The following is a 24,594-nucleotide window of genomic DNA, read 5'->3' as shown; positions in this document are numbered from 1 at the left end:
TGACTCTGTGAGATGAATTCACACATCACAAAGCACTTTCTCAGGAGGGTACTTTCCAGTTTTTATGTGAGAATATTTTGTTTTTCACCATAGGACTCAATGCACTCCCAAATATCCAATTGCAGTTTACACAAAAACAGTGTTAGCAAACTACTGCATGAAAAGAAACGTGTTACTCTGTGTGATGAATTCAAACATCACGAAGAAGTTTCTCAGAAAGCTTCTTTCTAGTTTTTTTCTGAGGATATTTCCTTTGTCACCATAGTATTCAATGCAATCCAAACTATCCCTTCTCTGATTCCACAAAAAGAGTACTATCAAACCGCCGCATGAAAAGAAAGTTGTAACTCTGTGAGATGAATTAACAAATAACAAATCAGTTACACAGAAAGCTTCTTTCTAGTTTTTGTCTGAGGAAATTTCCTTTGTCACCATAAGCTTCTGTGCACTCCAAAATATCCCATTGAAGATTCCAAGAAAACAGTGTTACAAAACTGCTCAATGAAAAGAATAGTTTAACTCTGGGTGATGAATTCACACATCACAAAGTAGTTTCTCAGAAAGCTGCTTTTTGGTTTTTATCTGATGATATTTACTTTTTCACCATATTCCTCAAGGAACACGGGAATATCCCTTTGTAGATTCCACAAAAATAGTGTTAGTAAACTCCTCCATGACAAGAAAGTTGTAAATCTGTGAGATGAATTCACACATCACAAAGCACTTTCTCAGAAAGCTTCTTTCTAGTTTTTATATGAGGGTATTTCCATTGTCACTGTAGGCTTTGAGGTGCTCCCAAACATCCTATTGCAGATTCCATGAAAACAGTGTTAGCATCCACTCCATGAAAAAAAACGTGTAACTCTCTGAGATGAATTCACACATCACAAAGAACTTCCTCAGAAAGCTTCTTTCTAGTTTCTATCTGAGGATATTTCTTTTGTCACCATTGGCTTCAATGCGATCCAAAATATCCCTTCTCAGATTCCCCAATAACAGTGCTACAAAACTGCTATATGAAAAGAATCGTGTATCTCTGTGAGACGAAGTCACAAATACCAAAGTAGTTTCTTACAAAGCTTCTTTCTAGTTTTTATCTGAGGATATTTCCTTTTTCACCATAGGCCTCAACTCACTCCCAAATATCCCTTTGTAGATTCCATGAAAACAGTGTTAGCAAACTACTCCATGAAAAGAAAGGTGTTACTCTGTGAGATGAATACACACCTCACAAAAAAGTTTCTCAGAAAGCTTCTTTCTAGTTTTTATCTTAGGATATTTCCTTTATCACCATAAGCTTCAATGTAATCCAAAATATCCGTTCTCAGATTCCCCAAAAACGGTGCTACCAAACTGCGCCAATCAAAGAAATGTGCAACTCTGTGAGATGAATTCCCACATCACAAAGAAGTTTCCCAGAAAGCTTCTTTTTGGTTTTTGTCTGAGGATATTGCATTTATCACCATATACTTCAATGCACTCCAAAATATCCCTTCTCAGGCTCCCCAAAAATACCTCATTGCAGATTCCAAGAAAACAGTGTTAGCAAACTGCTCAGTGAAAAGAACAGTGTAACTCTGTGAGATGAATTGACATATCACAAAGCAGTTTCTCAGAAATCTTCTTTCTAGTTTTTATCTGAGGATATTTCCTTTTTCACTATAGGCCTGAATGCATTTCCAAATATCCCTTTGCAGATTCCACGAAAACAGTGTTAGCAAACTGCTCCATGAAAAGAAAGGTGTAACTCTGTTAGGGGAATACACACATCAGAAACCAGTTTCTCAGAAAGCTTCTTTCTAGTTTTTATCACAGGATGTTTCCTTTATCTCCATATTTCTCAATGCTCTCTGGAATATCCCATTGCAATTTAAACGAAAAAATTGTTAGCAAACTTCTCAAAGAAAACAATGGTGTAACTCTGTGAGATGAATTCACACGTCACAAAGCAGTTTCACAGAAAGCTTCTTTCTAGTTTTTATCTGAGGATAAATCCTTTTTAACCAAAGGACTCAATGCACTTGCAAATAACCCTCTGTAAGTTCCATGAAAACAGTGTTAGAAAACTGTTCCATGAAAAGAAAGGTAAAACCCTGTGAGGTGAATTCACACATCATGAAGAACTTTCTCAGAAAGCTTCTTTCTAGTTTGTAAATAAGGATATTTCTTTTGTCACCATAGGCTTCAAAATGATCCAAAATATCCCTTCTCAGATTCCCTAAAAAGAGTGCTACCAAACTGCTCCATGAAAAGAATCATATACCTCTGTGAGACAAGTTAACACATCACAAGGCAGTTTCTCAGAAAGCTTCTTTTTGGTTTTCGTCTGAGGATATTTCCTTTGTCACCATAGGTTTAAATGCATTCCCAAATATCCTATTGCACATTCCAAGACAACAGGGTTTTCAAACTGCTCAATGAAAAGAATGGTGTAACACTGTAAGGTGAATTCACACATCACAAAACAGTTGCTCAGAAAGTTTCTTTCTAGTTTTAACTGAGGATTTTTCTTTATTCACTATAGGCCTCAAGGCGATCCCAAATATCCCTTTGTGGATTCCAAGAAAACAGTGTTAGCAAACTGCTCAATGAAAAGAAAGGTATAACTCTGTGAGATGAATTCACACATCACAAAGCAGTTTTCAGAAAGCTTCTTTGTGGTTTTCATCTGAGGATGTTTCCTTTGTCTCCATAGGCTTCAATGCTCTCGCATATATCCCTTTTCAGATTCCTTGAAAAAAGTGTTAGCATGCTGCTCCAGGTAAAGAATCATGTAACTCTGTGAGATGAATGCACACATCACAAAACAGGTTCTCATAGAGCTTCTTTTTAGTTTTATCTGAGGATATTTAATTTGTCATCATAGGCTTCAATGTGACCCAAAATATCCCTTCTGAGATTCCCCCAAAACAGTGCTAACAAAATGATCCAAGGAATGAATCGTGTAACTCTGCGAGATGAATTCACAAATCACAAAGTAGTTTCCCAGAAAGCTTCTTTGTAGTTTTTGTATGAGGTTATATCCTTTGTCACCATAAGCTTCAATGCACTCTGAAATATCCCACTGCAGATCCCAAGAAAACAGTGTTAGCAAACTGCTCACTGAAAAGAACAGTGAAACACTGTGAGATGAATTCACACATCTGAAAGCAGTTTCTCACAAGGCTTCTTTCTAGCTTTTATCTGAGGATACTTCTTTTTCACCATAGGCCTCAATGCGCTCCCAAATATCCTTTTGTTGATGTCACTTAAAGAGTGTTAGCAAACTGAACCCATGAAAAGAAAGGTTGAAATTTGTCACATGAATTCACACAATATGAAGAACATTCTCAGAAATCTTCTTTCTACTTTTATATCAGAGGATATTTCCTTTGTCACCACAGGCGTCAATGCAATCCAAAATATCCCTTCTCAGATTCCCCAGAAACACTGCTACCAAACTGCTCCATTAAATGAACACTGTATCTGTGTGAGTTGAATTCACACAGTACAAAGCAGTTTCTCACAAAGTTTCTTTTTAGTTTTTATCTGAGAACAATTCTTTTTTCACTATAGGCCTCAATGCGGTCCCAAATATCCCTTTGCAGATTCCACGAATACAGTGTTAGCAAACTGCTCCATGAAAACAAAGATGTAACTCTGTGAGATGAATTCACACATCACCAAAGCCTTTCTCAGAAAGCTTCTTTCTAGTTTTTATCTGAGGATAATTTCTTGTCACCCTAGGCTTCAATGCTATCCAAAATATCCCTACTCAGATTCCCCAAAAACAGTGCTAAAAAATTGATCCATGAAAAGAACTGTGTAACTCTGTGCAATGAATTAACACATCTCAAAGTGGTTTGTCAGAAACCTTGTTTCTAGTTTTTATCTGAGGATAATTCGTTTGTCACTATATGCTTCAATGTGATCCATAATATCACATTGCAGATTCCAAGAAAACAGTGTTAGCATACTGCTCAATGAAAAGAACAGTGCAATCTGTAAGATGAATTCATACATCACAAAGCAGTTTCTCAGAAAGTTTCTTTTTCCTTTTTATCTGAGGACATTTCCTTTGTCAGTATAGGCTTCAATGAACTCCCAAATATCCTATCACAGATTCTATGAAAACTGTTATGAACCTGCTCAATGAAAAGAACGGTGTAGCTCTGTGAGATAAACTCATGTATCACAAAGTGATTTCTCAGAAAACTTCTTTCTAGTTTTTTATGACGATATTTTCTATGTCACCATAAGCTTCAATGTGCTCCGAAACATCCCATTGCAGGTTTCAAGACAACAGTGTTAGCAGACTGCTAAATGAAGAGAAAAGTGTAACACTGTGAGATGAATTCACACATCACAAAGTCGTTTCTCAGAAAACTTCTTTCTATTTTTTATCTGAGGATATTTCCTTTTTCACCGTAGGCCTCGATTCACTCCCAAATATAACTTTGTAGGTTACACAAAAACAGTGTTAGCATACTGCTCATGAAAAGAAAGTAGTAACACTGTGAGATGAATTCCCAGATCTTGAAGAAGTTTCTCAGAATGCTTCTTTATAGTTTTAATCTGAGGATATTTCCACTGTCACCATAGACTTAAAGGTAATCCAAAATATCCCTTCTCAGATTCCCCAAAAACAGTGCTACCAAACTGCTCCATGAAAGGAATCATGTAACTCTCTGAGATGAATTCAGAAATCACAAAGCAGTTTCTCAGAAAGCTTTTTTCTAGTTTTTATATGAGGGTATTTCCTTTGTCACCATAGGCCTCAATGCTCTCCCAAATATCCTATTTCCAATTCCACAAAAACAGTGTTATCAAACTGCTCAATGAAAAGAACAGTGTAGCTCTGTGAGATGAATTCACACATCACAAAGCAGTTTCTCAGAAAGCTTCTTTCCAATTTTTATCTGAGGATATTTCCTTTTGTACCATAGGCCTCAATGTGCTCCCAAATATCCCTTTGCAGATTCCACAAAAACAGTGTTACCAAACTTCTCCATGAAAAGAAAGCTGTGACTGTGTGAGGTGAATTCAAAAATCACAAAAAGTGTGTCAGAAAGCTTCTTTCTAGTTTTTGTCTGAGGATATTTCCTTTATCACCATAGGCTTCAATGTGCTCCAAAATATCATATTGCAGAATCCACGAAAACAGTTTTAACAAACTGCACAATGAATAAAAGAGTGTAGTTCTGTGAGATGAATTCACACATCACAAAGTGGTTTCTCAGAAAGCTTATTTCCAGTTTTTATATGAGGGTATTTCCTTTCTCACCTTAAGCTTCAATGCACTCTGAAATATCCCATTGCAGATTCCATGAAAACAGTGTTAGCAAACTGCTCAATGAAAAGAACAGAGAAGTTCTGGAGATGAATTCACACATTACAAAGCAGTTTCTCAGAAAGCTTGTTTTTGGTTTTTATCTGAGGATATTTCCTTTGTCACCACAGGCTTCATTGCACTCCCAAATATCCTATTGCAAAATCCACGAGAAAAGTGTTATCAAACCGCTCATTGAAAAGAATGGTGCAGCTCTGTGAGGTGAATACACATATCATGCAGCAGTTTTTAAGAAAAATTCTTTCTGGTTTTTGTCTGAGGATATTTCCTTTTTTCACTATAGGCCTCAATGCACTCCCAAATGTCCCTTTGCAGATTCCATGAAAATAGTGTTAGCAAATGGCTCCATGAAAAGAAATGTGTAAATCTGGGAGATTAATTCACATATCACAAAAAACTTTCTCAGAAAGTTTCTTTCTAGTTTTTATCTGAGGATATTTCCTTTCTCAATATATGCTTCAATGTGATTGATATTATCCCTTCTCCGACTTCCCCAAAAAAGTGCCACCAAACTGATCTATGAAAAGAGTTGTGTAACTCTATGAGATGAATTCACATGTCACAAAGTAGTCTCTCAGAAAGCTTCCTTCTAGTTTTTATCTGAGGATATTTAGTTTTGCACCCTAGGCCTCAATGCACTCGCATATATCCCTTTGCAGATTCCATGAAAACAGTGTTAGCAAACTGCTCCTTGAAAACAAAAGTGAAACTCTGTGAGATGAATTCACTCTTCACAAAGAAATTTCTCAGAATGCTCCTTTCTAGTTTTCATCTGAGAGTATTTCCTTTGCCACCATAGGCTTCAAGGTGATCCAAAATATCCCTTCTCAGATTCCCCAAAAGCAGTGCTACAAAACTAACATATGAAAGGAATCATGTAACTGTGTGAGATGAATTAACACATAACAAAGCAGTTTCTCAGAAAGCTTCTTTCTCGTTTTTATCTGAGGATATTTAAGTTTTCACTATAGGCCTCAATGTGCTCTCAAATATACCTTTGCCGATTCCATGACAACTGTGTTAGGAAACTGTTCCTTGAAAAGAAAGGTATAACTCTGTGAGATGAATTCACACATCACAAGGAACTTTCTCAGAAAGCTTCCTTCTTTTTTTATCTGAGGATAATTCCTTTGTCACCATAGGCTTCAAAGCAATCCAAAATATCCCTTCTCAGATTCCCCAAAACGAGCTACCATATTGATCTATGAAAGTAATCATTTAACTCTGTGAGATGAATTAACATATCATAAGGCGGTTTCTCAGAAAGATTCTTTCTAGTTTTTATATGATTGTATTTCCTTTGTCACCTTAAGTTTCAATGCCCTCTGAAGTATCCCTTTGCAGATTCCACAAATATATTGTTAGTAAACTGCTCAATGAAAACAATGGTGTAACTCTGTGACATGAATTCACACATCACAAAGCAGTTTCTCAGAAAGGTTCCTTCTAATTTTTATCTGAGGATATTTCCTCTATCACAATAGGCCTCAATGCATTCCAAATATCCCTTTCCAGATTGCATGAAAACACTGCGAATGGCTCCATGAAAACAATGGTGTACTCTGTGTGATTAATTCACACAGCACAAAGCAGTTTCTCGTAAAGTTTCTTTCTAGTTTTTATCTGAGGATATTTCCTTTGTCAAAATAGGCTTCTTTGCACTCCCCAGCATCCTATTGCAGATTAAACAAAAACAGTGTAATCAAACTGCTCAATGAAAAGATCCTTGTAAACGTCTGAGATGAATTCACACATCACAAGTAGTTTCTCAGAAAGCTTCTTTCTAGTTTTTCTCTGCGGATATTTCCTTTGTCACCATAGGCCTCAATGCTCTCCCAAATATCCTATTTCCAATTCCACAAAAACAGTGTTATCAAACTGCTCAATGAAAAGAACAGTGTAGCTCTGTGAGACAAATTCAAACATCACACGACATTTTCTCAAAAGCTTCTTTCTAGTTTTTATCTGAGCATATTTACTTTTCCATTATAGGCCTCAATACACTCCCAAATATCCCTTTGCAGATCCCACAACAAAAATTTTAGCAAACTGTTCCATGAAAGGAAGGTATAACTCTGTGAGATGAATTCACTCATCACAAGGAACTTTCTCAGAAAGGAGTTGCAAATATCCCTTTTGCAGATTCCACGAAAACAGTGTTTGCAAACTCCTCCATGAAAAGGAAAGTGTAACTCTGTTCGTTGAATTCACATGTCACAGAGAACTTTCTCAGAAACCTTCTTTCTAGTTTTTATCTGATAATAGTTCCTTTGCCACCGTAGGTTTAATGCCATCCAAAATATCACTTCTCAGATTCACCAAAAACAGTGCTACCAACCTACTCAATGAAAAGAATCATGCAACTGTGTGAGATGAATTAAAACATAACAAACCAATTTATCAGAAAGCTTCTTTCTAGTTTTTATATGAGGATATTTCTGTTTTCACTATAAGCTTCAAAGTGCTCCAAATTATCAGATTGCAGATTCCAAGAAAACAGTGTAAGCAAACTGCTCAATGCAAAGAACAGTGTAACTCTGTCAGATGAATTCACACATAAAAAGCACTTTCTGTTCTTTTCATTTATGATGGGTGAATTCATCTCACAGAGTTACACCACTGCTTTCATGGAGCAGTTTGGTAGCACTGTTTTTGGGGAATCTGAGGAGGGATATTTTGAATGGCCTAGAAGCCTATGGTGACAAAGTAAATACCATCAGATAAAAACTAGAAACAAGCTAAAGTACTTTTCTCATAAAGCTTCTTTCTAGTTTTTATCTGAGGATATTCCCTTTTTCACTATAGGCATTAAAGCACTCCGGAATATCCCATTGCAGATTCCATGAAAACACTGTTAGCAAGCTGCTCCAGGAAAAGAAAGGTATAACTATATGGGATGAATTCATACATCACAAAGAACTTTCTCAGAAAGTTTCTTTCTAGGTTTTAACTAAGGATATTTCCTTTGTCACCATAGACTTCAATGCGATCCAACGTATCCCTTCTCAGATTCCAGCAAAACAGTGCCACAAAACTGCCCCATGAAAAGAATCGTGTAACTCTGTGAGGTGAATTCACAAATCACAAAGCAGTTTTTCAGAAAGCTTCTTTCTCGTTTTTGTTGTAGAATGTTACCTTTTTCAGCATTAGCCAGAAGGTGCTTGTGAATATCCCTTTGCAGATACCACGAATTTAGTGTTAGCAAGTTGCTGCATGAAAAGGAAGGTATAAATCGGTGAGATGAATTCATACATCACAAAGCAGTTTCTGAGATAGATTCTTTTTTGTTTTTGTCTGAAGATATTTCCTTTGTAGCCATAGGCTTCAATGCACTCTGAAATATCCTATTGCAGATTCCATGAAAACAGTGTTATCAAACTGCTCAATGAAAACCACAGTGTAACTCTCTGAGATGAATTCACATATCATAAAGTAGTTTCCCAGAAAAGTTACTTCTAGTTTTATCTGAGGATACTTCAGGAAAGACTTCAAAGTGCCCCAAAATATCACTTCTGAGATTCCTCAAAAACAGTGATATCAAACTGTTCCTTGAATAGAATGTTGTAACTCTGTGACATGAGTTCGCATATAACAAAGATGCTTCACAGAAAAACTCTTTTTAGTTTTTTCTGAGGATATTTCCTTTTTCACCATATTCCTCAAAGTGCTCCTGAATATCCCATTGCAGATTAAATGCGATCTCAAATATCCATATGCAGATTCCATGAAAAAATGTTTCCAAACTGCTTCATGAAAAGAAAGATATATCCTTTGTCACCATAAGCTTCAAAGACATCCCAAATATCCCTTCTCAGATTCCCCCAAAACAGTGCTATCATACTGCTCCATGAAAAGAAAGGTGTAACTCTGTGAGATGAATTCAAAAATCACCTAGTTGATTCTCAGAAAGTTTCTTTCTGGTTTTTGTCTGAGGATATTTCCTTTGTCCCCAGAAGCCTCAATGCAATCAGAAATATCCCATTGCAGATACCAAGAAAACAGTATTAGCAAACTGCTCAATGAAAAGAGCAGTGTAACTATGTGAGATCAATTCACACATCACAAAGCCGTCCCTCAGTAAGCTTCTTTTGGGTTTTTGTCTGAGGATATTTCCTTTGACTGCATAGGTTTCATTGAGCTCCCAAATATCTTTGCAGTTTCCAGTAAGATGGTGTTATCAACAGTTTCTCAGAAAGCTTCTTTCTAGATTTCATCTCAGGATATTTCCTTTTTCACCATAGGCTTCATTGCGATCCAAATATTCATTCTCAGATTCCCCAAAAACCATGTTACCAAGCTGTTTTATGAAGAGAAAGGTGTAACACTGTAAGATGAACTCACACATCACAAAAACATTCTCAGAAAATATCTTCCTAGTTTTTACCTGAGGATATTTCCTTTGTCATTATAGGCTTCAATGTGATCCAAAATATCCCTTCTCTGATTTACAAGAAACCGTGCTACCAAACTGTTCCATGAGTAGAATCATGTAGCTCTGTGAGATGAATTCACAAATCTCAAAGTGGTTTCTCAGAAAACGTCTTTCTAGTTTTTGTCTGAGGATATTTCCTTTGTCACCTTAGGCTTCAATGCATTCTGAAATATCCCATTTCAGATTCCAAGAAAACAGTGTTAGCAAACTGCTCAATGAAAAGAACAGTGTAACACTGTGAGAGGAATTCAAATATCACAAAGCAGTTTCTCAGAAAGCTTCTTAATGGTTTTTATCTGAGGATATTTCCTTTGTCACCATAGGCTTCAATGTATTCCCAAATTACCTATTGCAGATTCCACAAAAACTGTGTTAGCTAACTGCTGAATGAAAAGAACAATGTATCTCTGTGAGATGAATTCAAACATCACAAAGCAGGTTCTCAAAAGCTTCTTTCTAGTTTTTATGACAGAATATTTTCTTGCTCACTATAGGTCTCAATGAGATCCCAAAAGTGCAACTCTTTGAGAGGAAATCACACATCATGAAGAACTGTCTAAGAAAGGTTCTTTCTAGATTTTTTCTAAGGATATTTCCTTTGTCTCCATAGGTTTAAACACCATTCAAAACATTCCTTCTCAGATTCCCTAAAAACAGTGCTACCAAACTGCTATATGAAAGGAATCCTGTAACTCTGTGTGATGAATTAACAGATTACAAAGCAGTTTCTCAGTAAGCTCCTTTGCAGCTTTTATCTGAGGATATTTCCCTTGTCACCATAAGCTTCAATGCTCTCTGATATATCAGATTGTAGACTCCAAGAAAAGAGTAAGCAAACTGCCCAATGCAAAGAACAGTGTAACTCTGTGAGATGAATTCACACATCACACACAGTTTCTCAGAAAGCTTCTTTCTAGTTTTTATGTGAGGATATTTCCTTTTTCACCCTAGATCTCAATGCGCTCCCAAATATGCCTTTGCAGATTCCACGAAAACAGTGTTAGCAAACTGTTCCATGAAAAAAGTCGTGTATCTCTGTGAGATGAATACACACATCACCAAGAACTTTCTCAGAAAACTTCTTTCTGGTGTGAGTGACTGTGAGAGAGAGAGTGTGTGAGTGTGAGTGTGTGTGAGTGTGCATGTGTGTGAGTGTGTGTGAGTGTGCTTGAGGTAGAGTGTGATTGTAAGTGTGTGAAAATGAAAGTGAGTGAGTGTGAGTGTTTGTTTTTGTGAGTAAGAGTGAGTGAGAGTGTGATTGAGTGTGAGTGTGAGTGACCGTGTTAGTGTCTGTGAGAGTGACAGTGTGAGTGTGCTTGTGAGTGTGTGTGATGGTGAGTGTGAGTGAAAGTGTGCATGAGAATTCAGGTGTCAGTGGGGTTGAGTGTGAGTGTGAGTGTGAGTTTGTGAGAGAGAATGTGAGTGACCATGAGTGAGAGTGTGAGTGTGTGAGTGTGACTGAGTGTGTGTGAGTGTGCATGTGTGTGAGTATGTTTGTGAGTGTGAGCGAGTGTTCATGAGGGAGAGCATGAGTGTGTGTGAGTGAAAGTGAGTGAGTGTGAGTGAGTGTGAGAGTGTGAGTGAGACTGGATGTGTGTGAGTGAGTGTGAGAGTGGGTGGGTGTGAGTGTGAGTGTGTGAGTGTGAGGGTGCTTGTGTGTGTGTGAGCATGAATGTGTGAGTGTGAGTGACTGTGAGTGTGAATGATTGTGTGAGTGTGAGTGAGTGAGTGAATGTGTGAATGTTTGTGAGCTGGGTTACTTGTGGTATTACAACGAAAAGTAAAAACGGGCCATCGAGAAGCATTCCTTCTCCCCCATGAAAGAAAGTGCCTTCCTGACAGCCCCTGCACTGGGCACTGGGGACAGTGGCCTAATCAGCTCGAAACCAGGATTCATTGCAGTAACACTATGGGTGCACCAAAGAAGTAAGGAGGCAGCAGAGGGGAAGTTAAGCTTTGAGTAAAGGGAGTTGCTGCACTTGTGGCAGAAAAATAAAAGAAAATCGCACCACTTAGAAGCGTTCCTGGGTCCCACCTGGAAAACAGGACCTTCACATCAGACCCTGCACTGTCCCCTGGGGACCATGGCATCCCTGGTTGGAAATCAGGGTGCATCTCAAGCTCTGCAGGGATACTCCAAAATGGAAAGACCCTGAGAGGAAGGTGAGGTTAGAAGCGGGGCATATGGGGCTCCTGTGGCAGAAAAAGAAGAAAATGGATGCCAGTGAGGAGACTTCCTGGGATCCCCAGGGATGAAAGGGTCTTCCCATCAGTCAAAGCACAGTTCTGCAGGCACCCTGGGATCCTTGGTTAGAATGCAGTATGTGTGCCTATCGGGCCTGTTAGGGGTACCACAAAGAGGGCCAGAGGCTCCTGACGGGATAGTAAGGTTGGAGTGAAGGGAGGTGGTGCATAGGCAGCAGAAAAAAATATAACGTGCCAAAAAGAAACGTTCCTGGGTCTCCACGGACATAAGTGCCTTCCCGTGAGCCCCTTAACTGGTACCTGTACATTCTAGCATCCCTGGATCGAACCCAGGGTGCATCTCAGGCTAGACAGTGTAACACAAATCACAGAAAAGGTCCCTGATGGGAAGATAAGGTTTGAAGGAGGGATAGAAAGACACCCAATGGAGAAAAATAAAACCGTGAGTGTGAGTTTGAGTAACTGTGAGTGTGAGTGTGTGTGAATAAATTTGAGTGAGTGTGATTTTGTGAGTGAGAGAATGTGAATGAGTGTGAGTGAGTTTGTGTGTGTGAGTGTGTCTGTGTAGCATGAGTGAGTGTGAGTGAGCGTGAGTGTCTGTGAATCAGTGTGACAGTTTGAGTGAGTGTGAGTATGAGTGTGAGAGAGTATGAGTGTGTGAGGGTGAGTGTGAGTGGAAGTGTGAGTGAGTGAGATTGTGGGTGTGAGTGGGATTGAGTGTGAGTGTGGGAGTGTGAGTGAGTGAGTGGGTGTGTGTTTGTGAACTGAGTTACCAGTGGTATTACCACAAAAAGTAAACACAGGCCATCGAGAAGCATTCATTTTCCCCCACAAGGAAAGTGTCTTCCCGATAGCCCCTGCACTGGCATTGGGGACCGTGGCCTAACTGGCTCGAAACCAGGGTGCATCTTGGTAACACTGTGGGTGCCCCAAAGATGGAAGAAGGACCAAGAGGGGAAGTTAATCTTTGAGGAAAGGGAGCTGGTGCCCTTGTGGCAGAAAAAATAAAAGAAAATCGCACCACTTGGAGGTATTCCTGGGTCCCACACAGATAACAGTGCTTTCCTATCAGCTCCTGCGCTGGGCCCTGAGGATGCTGGCATCCCTGGTTTGAACCCAGGGTGCATCTTGGGACAGCTAGGGTTACTCCAAAGCGGACAGAAAGACCCTGGGGAAGGTGGGGTTTGAAGGAGGGCATATGGGGCTCCTGTGGCAGAAAAGGAAAAAAAAATGCTGCTGTGAGAAGAGTTCCTGGGGTTCCCAGGGATGAAAGTGCCTTCCCATCAGCCCCAGCTCTGGGCCCCAGGAACCGTGGGGCCCCTGGTTCAAACTCAGGGTGTCTTTCATGCCTCTTAGCGGTACCACAAAGAGGGCAAGAGGCTTCTGAAGTGATTGTAAGGTTGGAGTGAGCGAGGGTGTGGCATATGTGGCAGAAAAAAATAACACGCCACCAAGAAGTGTTCCTGGGTCTCAACGGATGAAAGTGCCTTCCCATGAGTCCCTGCACTGGTACCTGGAGACCCTGGCATCTCTGTTTCGAACTCAAGGTGTATCTCGGTGAGGTAGGGGTACAACAAATCAGAGAGAAGTTTCCTGATAAGAAGATAAGGGAGAGTGACTGAGTGAGAGAGAGTGTAAGTGACCGTGTTTGTGTCTGTGTGTGTGACAGTGTGAGTGAGTGAGTGTTCGAGTGTGAGTGTGCATGTGAATGAGTGTGAGTGTGTGAGGGTGTGTGTGGGTGAAAGTGTGAGTGAGAGTGTGGGTGTGAGTGGGGTTGACCATGTGAGTGTGAGTATGAGATTGTGAGAGAGAGTGTGAGTGAGTGACTGTGAGCTAGAGTGTAAGTGTGACTATGAGTGAGTGTGTTTGTGACTGTGCATGTGTGTGAGTTTGTGTGAGTGTGAGTGATTGTGCATGAGGGAGAATGTGTCTGTTTGTAAGTGAAAGTGAGTGAGTGTGATTATGTGAGTTTGTGAATATGAGAGTGAGTGAGAGTGTGAATGAGTGTGAGTGTGAGTGACCGTGAATGTTAGTGTCTGTGAGAGAGTGTGATACTGTGAGTGAGTGTGCAAGTGTGACTGTTCGTGTGAGTGAGTGTGAGTTTGTGAGTGTGAGTGTGTGTGAAAGTGTGAGTGACAGTGTGAGTGTGCATGGGATTGAATGTGTGAGTGTGAGTGTGAGTTGTGAGAATGGGAGTGACTGTGAGTGAGAGTGTGAGTGTGTGAGTGTGCTTGTGTGTGTTTGTTTATGAATGTGAGCATGAGTGAGAGTGTGAGTGTGTGTGAGTGAAAGTGAGTGAGTGTGGGTGTGTGTTTGTGAGTGTGAGTGTGAGTGCATGAGAGTGAGTGAGAGTTTGAGAGTGTGAGTGTGACTGAGAGTGTGTGTGAGTGTGTGTGAGTTTGAGGCTGCCTGTGTGTATGAAAGTGTGAGTGTGACTGTGACTGTGAGTGTGACTGAGTGTGTGAGTGTGAGTGAGTGAGTGTGTGTGAGCTGCGTTTCCTGGGGTATTACAACAAAAAATAAAATTGGGCCATCAAGAAGCATTCCTTGTCCCCCACAGAAGAAAGTGCCTTCCCATCAGCCCCTGCACAGGGCCCCAGGGACCGTGGCCTACCCAACTCCAAACCAGGCTGCATCTCAGTAACATGATGGGTGCCCCAAAGAAGGAAGAAGGCACCAGAGGGGAACTTAAGCTTTGAGGAAGGAGAGCTGGTGCACTTGTGGCAGAGAAAATAAAAGAATCACAGCACTTAGAAGTATTCATGGGTCCCATATGGACAATAGTGCCTTCATATCAGGCCGTGCCCTGGCCCCTAGGGACTGTGGCATCCATGGTTCGAAATCAGGGTGTGTCTTAGGCCCTGCAGGCATACTACAAAATGGACAGAAAGACCCTGAGGGGAAGGTAAAATTAGAAGGAGGGCATATGGGGCTACTGTGTCAGAGAAAGAAAAAGATGGATGCCAGTGAGGAGCATTCCTGGGTTCCCCAGGGAAGAAAGTGCCTTCCCATCAGCCACAGCACTGTTCTGTGAGTGCCCTGGATTCCCTGGTTCGAACCCAGTGTGCCTATCAGGTCTTTAGGGATACCACAAAGAGGGCCAGAGGCTCCTGAGGGGATAGTAAGGTTGGAGTGAGGGGAGGTGTGGCATATGTGGCAGAAAAACATAAAACATGCCGCCAAGAAGTGTTCCTGGGTCTCCACCGATGTAAGTATCTTCCCATGATCCACTGTGCTGGTACCTGTAAATCCTGGCCTCCCTGTTTCAAACCCAGGGTGCGTCTCGGGCCAGGTAGGGTACCACAGATCCCAGAGAAGGCTCCTGATGGGAAGATAAGGTTTGAGGGAGGGATTCTGAGGCACATGATGGAGAAAACAAAAACTGAGTGTGAGTTTGAGTGAGTGTGAATGTGTGTGAGTGAGTTTGTATGAGTCAGTGTGTGAGTGTGACAGTGTGTGTGAGAGTGAGTGTGAGTGACCATGTTAGTGTCTGTGAGTGAGTATGAGAGTGTGAGTGAGTGAGTGTGGGAGTGTGAGTATGCATGTAAGTGAGTGTAAGTGTGTAAGGGTGAGTGTGAGTGAAAGTGTGAGTGAGTGAGTGTGAGTGTGAGTGGGGTTGAGAGTGTGAGCGTGAATGCAAGTTTGTGAGTGAGAATGTGAGTGACTATGAGCGAGAGTGTATATGAGCGACAGTGTGTGTGAGTGTGAGTGTGCGTGAGGGAGAGTGTGAGATTAAGTGTGTGTAAGTGAAAGTAAGCGTGAGTCTGTGTGTTTGTGAGTGTGAGTGAATGAGCTTATGTGTGTAAGTGTGGATGTGAGAGCGTGTGTGTGAGTGTGAGTGTGAGGGACCCTGTTAGGGTCTGTGAGTGTGACAGTGTGTTGAGTGAGTGTGTGAGTGTGAGTGAGTGTGTGAGGGTGAGTGCAAGTGAAATTGTAAGAATGTGAGTGTGAGTGGGGTTGAGTGTGTGAGTGTGAGTGTGAGTTTGTGAGTGAGAATGTGAGTAATAGACTGTGAGCTAGAGTGTGTGTGAGTGTGAGTGTGAGTGAGTGTGTGTGTTGGAGTGAGTGTAAGTGTGTTTGAGTGAAAGTGAGTGAGTGTGTGTTTGTGAGTGTGAATGAGAGTGAGAGTGAATGTGAGTGACTGTGATTGTGTCTGTGAGTGAGTGTGACAGTGTGAGTGAATGAGTGTGCAAGTGTGAGTGTGTGGGAGTGAGCATGTGAGGGTGAGCATGAGTGAAAGTGTGAGTGAGCATGTGAGTATGGTTGAGTGTGAGAGTGAGTGTGAGTTTGTGAGTGAGAATGTGAGTGACTGTGAGCGAGAGTGTGTGTGATTGTGAGAGTGTGTGAGTGTGTGTGAGTATGTGTGTGATTGTGAGTTTTGGTGGGAGAAGGAGAGTGTGTGTAAGTGTGTGTAAGAGAAAGTGAGGGAGTGTGTTTGTGAGAGTGAGTGAGTGTGATTTTGAGTGAATGTGAGTGTCAGTAACAGTGTTAGTGTCTGTGTGTATGTGTGAGTGTGAGTGTGTATGTGTGAGTGTGCGTGTGAGTGAGTGTGAGTGTGTGAGGGTGAATGTGAGTGAAGGTGTGAGAGTGTGGGTGTGAGTGGGATTGAGTGTGTGATTGTGAGTGTGAGTTTGTGAGAATGTGAATGAGTGACTGAACAAGAGTGAGAATGTGTGGGTGTGAGTGAATGAGTGTGTGTGTGAGCGTGCATGTGGATGAGTGTGTGTGAGCTTGTGAGTGAGTGTGCATGAGGGAGAGTGTAAGTGTGTGTGAGTGAAAGTGAGTGTGAGCGTGTGTGTGAGTGAGAGAGTGAGCGTGAGTGAATGTGAGAGTGTGAGTGTGAATGAGAGTGAGCGTGTATGAGTGAGTGTGAGTGTATGAGTGTGAGGGTGCTTCTGTGTGAGTGTGTGCATATGAATGTGTACCTGTGAATGTATGTGACTGTGAGTGTGAGTGACTGTGTGAGTTTGAGTGAGTGAATGTGTGAGTGTGAGCTGGGTGACCTGTGGTATTTCAACAAAAAATAAAAACGTGCCATCGAGAAGCAATCCTTGTCCCCCATGGAAGAAAGTGCCTTCCCGACAGCCCATGCACTGGGTCCAGGGGACTGTGGCCTAACCAGCTCAAGACAAGGGTACATCCCCATAACACTATGGGTGCCCCAAAGAAGGAAGAAGGCACCAGAGGGGAGCTGGTGCTTTGAGGAAGGGGAGCTGGTGCACTTGTGGCAGAAAAAATAAAAGAAAATTGCACTGCTTAGAAGCATTCCTGGGTCCCACACGGACAACACTGCCTTCATATCAGGCCCTGCATTGGCCCCTGGGGACCGTGGCATCCATGGTTCGAAATCAGGGTGCATCTTGGACACTGCAGTGGTACTCCAAAACTGACAGAAAAACTCTGAGGTGAAGGCGTATGGGCTCCTGTGGCAGAAAAAGAAAATGGACGCCAGTGATGAGTGTTCCTGGGGTACCCAGGGACTAAAGTGCCTTCCCATCAGCCACAGCACAGTTCTGTGGGCACCCTGGATTCCCTGGTTCAAACCCAGTGTGCCTATCAGGCCCATTACAGGTACAACAAAGAGGGCCATAGGCCACTGAGGGGTAGTAAGGTTGGAGTGAGAGGAGTTGAGGCATATGTGGCAGAAAAAATAAAATGTGCTGCTGAGAACTGTTCCTGGGTCTCCAGGGACGAAAGTGCCTTACCATGAACCCCTGTGCTGGTACCTGGAGATCATGGCATCCCTTGTTCGATCCCAGCATGCATCTCGGGCCAGGTACATTACCAGAAATCATAGAGAAGGCCCTTTATTGGAACTTAAGTTTTGAGGGAGGGATGGTGATGCACATGTTGGAGAAAAAAAAAACTATGGGTATGAGTTTGAGTATAAGTGTGTGTGTGTGAATGAGTGAGTTTGTGTAAGTGTGTGAGTGTGAGAGTGTGTGTGAGTGACCGTGAGTGTTAGTGTCTGTGAGTGTGACAGTGTGAGTGAGTGTGTGAGTGTAAGTGTGTGAGGGTGAGTGTGAAAGTGTGTGAGTGAATGAGATTGTGAGTGTGAGTGGGGTTGAATGTGTGAGTGCAAATGTGAGATTGTGAGTGAGAATTTGACTGTTAGCATGAGTGTGAGTGTATGTGCGTGAGTGTGCATTAGTGTGAGTGTGTTTGTGAGTGTCAGTGAGTGTGCCTGTGGAGAGTGTGAGTGTATGTGAGTGAAAGTAAGTGATTTGTGAGTGTGTGTGCTTGTGAGTGTGAGAGTGAGTGTGTGATAGTGTGAGTGTGAGTGATTGTGAGAGTATGTAAGTGTGAGTGTGTGTGAGTGTGAGGGTGCTTGTGTGTGAGTGTGAGTATGAATGTGTGAGTGTGAGTGACTGTGAGTGTGGGTGATTGCGTGTGAGTGAGTGAGTGTGTGTGAGCTGGGTTACCTGTGGTATTACAACAAAAAATGAAAATGGGCCATCAAGAATTCCTTGTACCCCATGGAAGTAAGTGCCTTCCCTACAGTCCTTGCACTGGGCCCCAGGGTCCGTGGCCTAAAAGGCTCAATACCTTGGTGCATCTCGGGTGCACCAAAGAAGGAAGAAGGCACCAGAGGGAAAGTTAAACTTTGAGGAATGGGAGCTGGTGCTCTTGTGGCAGAAAAATTAAAGGAAAATTGCACTGCTTAGCAGCACTCCTGGGTTCCATGCGGACAACAGTGCCTTCATATCAGACCCTGCACTGGCCCCTGGGGTCTATGGCATCCATGGTTCGAAATCAGGGAGCTTCTCAGGCCCTTCAGTGGAACTCCAAAACGGAGAGAAAGACCCTGAGGGGTGGGTTCCCTGGTTCAAAGCCAGTGTGCCTATCGGGCCCATTAGGGGTACCACAAAGAGGGGATAGTAAGATTGGAGTGAGGGGAGGTGGGGCATATGTGGCAGAAAAAAATAAAACATGCCTCCAAGAAGTGTTCCTAGGTCTCCACAGATGAAAATGCTTTCCCACGAGTCCCTGCACTGTTACCTGAAGACCCTGGTGTCCCTGGTTCAGCCACAGGGTGTGTCTCAGGCCACGTAGGGTACCACAAATCACAGAGAAGGCCCCTGATGGGAAGATAAGGTTTGAGGGAGGGATGGTGAGGCACCTGTTGGAGAAAAAAATCTCTGAATGCATGTGAGTTACAGAGAGTGTGACTGTGTATGAGTGAGTGAGTTTGTGTAAGTGTGTGAGTGTGAGGGTGAGTGTGCGTGCGAGTGTGAGTGAGTTTGAGTGACCATGAGTGTAAGTGTGAGTGTGAAAGTGTGAGTGAGAGTGTGAGTGTGAGTGTGCATGTTAGTGTGTGAGGGTGAGTGTGAGTGAAAGTGTGAGTGAAAGTGTGTGAGTGGGGTTGAGTGTATGAGTGTGAGCATGAGTTTGTGAGTGAGAATGTGTGTGAGTGACTGAGTGAGAGTGTGAGTGTGTGAGTGTGAGTAAGTGAGTCTGGGTGAGTTTGCATGTGCATGTGTGTGAGTGTGTGTGAGTGTGAGTGAGTGTGCGTGAGAGAGAGTGTGAGTGTAAGTGAGTGAGTGTGTTTGTGAGTGTGAGAGTGAGTGAGTGAGGTGAGTGTGAGTGATCGTGATAGTGTCTGTGTGACAATGTGAGTGAGTGGTGAGTGCGAATGTGTGTGTGTGTGTGTGAGTGTGAGAGTGTGAGTGTGTGAAATTGTGAGTTAGTGAGAGTGTGGGTGTGAGTGGAGTTGGGTGTGTGGGTGTGAGTGTGAATGAGTGTGTGACTGTGCATGTGGGTGTGTGCGTTTGTGAGTGTGAGTGTGCATGAGGGAGAGTATGAGTGTAAGTGTGTGTGAGTGAAAGTGAGGGAGTGTATTTTTGTGTGAGAGTGAATGAGAGTGAGTGTGAGTGTGAGAGTGTAAGTGAATGTGAATGAGAGTGAGTGTGTGTTAGTGAGTGTGAGTGTGTGTGAGCTGGCTTGTGTGTGAGTGTGTGAGTTTCACTCTGTGAGTGTATGAGTCACTGTGAGAGTGAGTGATTGTGTGAGTGTGAGTGAGTGAGTGTGAGCTGGGTTAGCTGTGGTATTACAACGAAAAATAAAAGAGGGCAGTCAAGAAGCATTCCTTGTCCCCCATGGAAGAATGTGACATCCCGACAGCCCCTTCACAGGGCCCCGGGGTCTGTGGTCTAACGGGCTCAAAACCAGGGTGTGTCTCAGTAACACTATGGGTGACCCAAAGAAGGAAGAAGGCACCAGAGGGGAAGGTAAGCCTTGAGGAAGGGGAGCTGCTGCTTTTGTGGTGGAAAAAATAAAAGAAAATTGCACCACTTGGAAGCATTCCTGGGTCCCACACAGACAACAGTGCCTTCATATCAGACCCTGCACTGGCCCCTGGGGACCATGGCATCCATGGTTTGAAATCAGGGTGCATCTCAGTCCCTACAGGGGCACTCCATAACGGACAGAAAGACCCTGAGGGTAGGGTGAGTTTAGAAGGAGGGCGTATGGGGCTCTTCTGGCAGAAAAAGAATAAAATTGATGCCAGGGAGGAGTGGTAATGGGCTCCCCAGGGATGAAAATGTCTTCCCATCAGCCACAGCACTGTTCTTTGGGCATCCTGGGGTCCCTGGTTCGAAACCAGAGTGCCTATCAGACCCATTAGGGGTATCAAAAAGGGGCCAGAGGCTCCTGAGGGGATAGTAAGGTTGGAGTGAGGGGAAGAGTGGCATATGTGGTAGAAAAAAACGAAACTTGAGGCCAAGAAGTTTTCCTGCATCTTGGCAGACGAAAGTGCCTTCCCATGAGACCCTGCGCTGGTACCTGGAGATCCTGGAGTCCCTGGTTCGAACCCAGGGTGCGTCTCAGGCCAGGTATGGTACCACAAACCACAGAGGAGGCCCCTGAATGGAACATAAGATTTGAGGGAGGGATGGTGAGGCACCAGTTGTAGAAAAAAAATACTGTGAGGGTGAGTTTGAGTGACTGTGAGAGTATGTCAGTGTGTGTGAGTGAGTTTGTGTGAGTAATTGTGTCAGTGTGAATGTATGTGAATGTGAGTGTGTGTGAGTGTGAGTGACCATGAGTGTTAGGGTCTGTGATTGAGTGTGAAAGTGTGATTGAGTGAGTGTGCAGGTGCGAGTGTGCATGTGAGTGTCAGTGTGTGAGGGTGAGTATGAGTGAAAGGGTGAGTGAGTGAGTGGTTGTGAGTGGGGTTGAGTGTGTGGTTGCAAGTTTGTGAGTGAGAATGTGAGTGACTGTGAGGAAGAGTATGAGTGTGTGAGTGTGAGTGAGAGTGTGTGTGAGTGTGGGTGTGTGTGTGGGTGTGTGTGTGAGGGAGTGTGAGTGTATGTAAGTGAAAGTGAATGAGTGTGAGTGTTTGTGAGTGTGACTGAAAGTGAGTGACAGTGTGAGTGTGAGTGAGAGTATGAGTGTGAGTGTGGTTGAGTGTGACAGTGGGTGTGAGTGTGAGTTTGTGCGTCAGAATGTGAGTGACTGTGAGTGAGTGAGTTTGAGTGAGTGTGTATGGGGGTGTTGTGAGTGTGTGTGAGTGTGAGTTTGTGTTCAAGAGGGAGAGTGTGAGTGTGTGTAAGAGAAAGTGAGTGAATGCGTTTGTGAGTGTAAGTGAGAGTGAGTGAGAGTGTGAGGATTAGTGTGAGTCACTGTGTTAGTGTCTGTGAGTGTGAGAGTGTGAGTGAGTGTTCAAGTGTGAGTGTGCATGTGAGTGATTGTGAGTGTGTGAGGGTGAATGTGAGTGAAAGTGTGAGTGAATGAGAGTGTGGTTGTGAGTGGGGTTGAGTGTGTGAATGTGAGTGTGAGTTTGTGAGTGAGAATGTGAGTGAGTGACTGTGAGTGAGTGTTAGTGTGTGAGTGTGGGTGATAGTGTGTGTGTGAGTGTTCTTGTGGGTGAGTTTGTGAGTGTGAGTTAGTGTGCATGAGGGAGTGTTAGTGGAAGTGTGTGTGAGTGAAAGTGAGTTTGAGTGTGTGTGTTGTTGAGTGTGAGTGAGAGTGAGTGGGTGAGAGTGTGTGTGAGTGAGAGTGAGTGTGAGTCAGTGTGAGGGTGCTTGCGTGTGAGTGTGTGACTTTGAATGTGTGAGTGTGTGAGTGACTGTGAGTGTGAGTGATTATGTGTGAGTGAGTGAGTGACTGTGTGAGTGTTTGTGAGCTGGTTTAATAGTGGAATTACAACAATAAATAAAAACGGGCCACTGAGAAGCATTCCTTGTCCCCCACGGAAGAAAGGGCCTTCCCAGGAGCCCTTGTGCTGTGACCTGAAGATCCTGGCATCCCTGGTTCAAACCCAGGGTGTGTCTCAGGCCAGGAAGGGTACCACAAATCTCAGAGAAGGCCCCTGATTGGAACATGAGGTTTGAGGGATGGATGGTGAGGCAACTGTTGGAGAAAAAACTGTGAGCGAGTGTGAGTTTGAGTGAGTGTGAGTGTGTCTGAGTGAGTGAGTGCATGTGAGTGACTGTGAGTGTTTGTGACTGTGAGTGAGTGTGACTGTGTGTCTGTGAGTGAGTGTGACAGTGTGAGTGTGCAAGTCTGAGTGTGCATGTGAGTCAGGGTGAGTGTATGAGAGTGAGTGTGAGTGAAAGTGTGAGTGAGTGAGAGTGTGAGTGTGAGTGGGGTTGAGTGTGTGAGTGTGAATGTGTTTCTGAGTTAGAATGTGACAGTGACTGTGAGTGAGAGTGTGAGTGTGTGTGTGAGTGTGTGTGTGAGTTTGCATGTGGGTGAGTGTGTGTGAGTGTGAGTGAGCGTGAGGGAGAGTGTGAATGTGTGTGTAAGTGAAAGTGAGCGAGTGTCAGTGTGTGTGTTTGTGAGTGTGAGAGTGAGTGTGAATGTAAGAGAGTGAGTGTGAGTGAGAGTGAATGTGTGTGAGTGAGTATGTGTGTGTCACTGTGAGAGTGCTTGTGTGTGAGTGGGTGTGTGAGTGTGATTGTGTTAGTGTGAGTGACTGTGTGTGTGAGTGTGTGTGTGAGTGAGTGAATGTGTGAGTGCTTCTGAGCTATGTTACCTGTGGTATTACAACAAATAATATAAAAGGGCCATCTAAAAGCTATCCTTGTATCCCACGGAAGAAACTGCCTTCCCAATAGACCTGCACTGGGCCCCGGGGACTGTGGCCCAACCGGCTCGAAACCAGGGTGCGTATCAGTAACACTATGGGTGCCCCAAAGAAGGAAGAAGGCACAAGAGGGGAAGTAAAGCTTTGAGGAAGAGGAGCTGGTGCACTTGTGGCAGAAAACATGAAAGAAAATCACACCAGTTAGAAGCATTCCTGGGTCCCACACGGACAAGAGTGCCTTCATATCGGACCCTGCACCAGCCCCTGGGGACCATGGTGTCCATGCATCAAAACCAGGGTGCATCTTGGGCCCTGAGGGGTACTCCAAAATGGACAGAAAGACCCTGAGGGGAAGGTGAGGTTAGAAGGAGGGGGTATGGGGCTCCTGTGGCAGAAAAAGAAAAAACTGGATGCCAGTGAGGAGCATTAATAGGCTCCCCATGGATGAAAGTGCCTTCCCATCAGCCACAGCACTGTTCTTCAAGCACCCTGGTTCGAACCCAGTGTGCCTACCAGGCCCGTTTGGGGTACCACAAAGAGGGCCTGAGGTTCCTGAGGGAATATTAAGGTTGGAGTGAGAGGACTTGGGGCATATGTGGCAGGAAAAATAAAACGTGCCACCAAGAAGTATTCCTGGATCTCCACGGATGAAAGTGCCTTCCCATGAGCCCCTGCACTGGTACCTAGAGATCCTGGTGCCCCTGGTTCAAGCCCAGGGTGCGTCTCAGGCCAGGTAAGTTACCACAAATCACAGAGAAGGCCCCTGAATGGAACACAAGGTTTGAGGGAGGGATGGTGAGGCATCTGTTGGTGGAAAAATAAAAACTGTGAGTGAGTGTGAGTTTGAGTGAGTGTGAGTGTGAGTATGTGAGTGTGTGTGAGAGAGTGAGTTGTGTGAGTGTGTGAGTGTGACTGTGTGTGTGAGTGACCGTGAATGTTAGGGTCTGTGAGTGTGACAGTGTGAGTGAATGAATGTGCGAGTGAGTGTGTGTGAGTGAGTGAGTATGGGTTTGAGTGTGTGTGTGAGTTTGTGAGTGTAAGTGAGTGTGCATGAGGGAGAGTGTGAGTGTATGTGTGTGAGTGAAAGTGAGTGAGAGTGTGTGTGAGTGTGAGTGAAATTGACTGAGTGAGAGTGAGGGTGAGTGTGAGATTCTGAGGGAGTGTGAGGGAGAGTGAGTGTGTGTGAGTGAGTGTGAGTGTGCTTGTGTGTGTGTGAGTATGAATGTGTGAGTGTGAGTGACTGTGTGAGTGTGAGTGTGGGAGTGTGAGTGAGTGAGTGTGTGAGTGTTTGTTAGCTGGGTTACCTGTGGTATTACAACTAATAATAAAAACTGGACGTCGAGAAGCATTCCTCATCCCCCATGGAAGAAAGTGCCGCTCTGACATCCCCTGCACTGGACCCCAGGTACTGCAGCCTGTCCGGCTCGAAACCAGGGTGCATCTCGGTAACACTATGAGTGCCCCAAAGAAGGAAGATGGCAACAGAGGGGAAGTTAAGCTTTGAGGAGTGGGAGCTGGTGCACTTGTGGCAGAAAAAATAAAAGAAAATTGCACCACCTAGAAGCTTTCCTGGGTCCCACACGGACAACAGTGCCTTCA

This window comes from Macaca nemestrina, chromosome 15 (assembly GCF_043159975.1).
Source record: "Macaca nemestrina isolate mMacNem1 chromosome 15, mMacNem.hap1, whole genome shotgun sequence".
Lineage (NCBI taxonomy): Eukaryota > Metazoa > Chordata > Mammalia > Primates > Cercopithecidae > Macaca > Macaca nemestrina.
Note: the sequence above shows the minus strand (reverse complement) of the source record.